Genomic DNA, 297 nt, shown 5'->3' on the forward strand with positions numbered 1-297 from the left:
GTTAAACACTGGAATAAATTGCCTAGGGAGGTTGTGGAATCTCCATCTCTGGAGATATTTAAGAGTAGGTTAGATAAATGTCTATCAGGGATGTCTAGACAGTATTTGGTCCTGCCATGAGGGCAGGGGACTGGACTCGATGACCTCTCGAGGTCCCTTCCAGTCCTAGAGTCTATGAATCTATGAACATGTAAGTGTTATCTCCCTCGTGCTGAAGGAATCTAAATGTTCCTATAGTACATGGAGATGCATGTGCCCATGCGTAAATAGACCAGCATGCTCATAGACAGGCAACTC

This window comes from Chelonoidis abingdonii, chromosome 13 (genome assembly GCF_003597395.2).
Source record: "Chelonoidis abingdonii isolate Lonesome George chromosome 13, CheloAbing_2.0, whole genome shotgun sequence".
Taxonomy (NCBI): domain Eukaryota; kingdom Metazoa; phylum Chordata; order Testudines; family Testudinidae; genus Chelonoidis; species Chelonoidis abingdonii.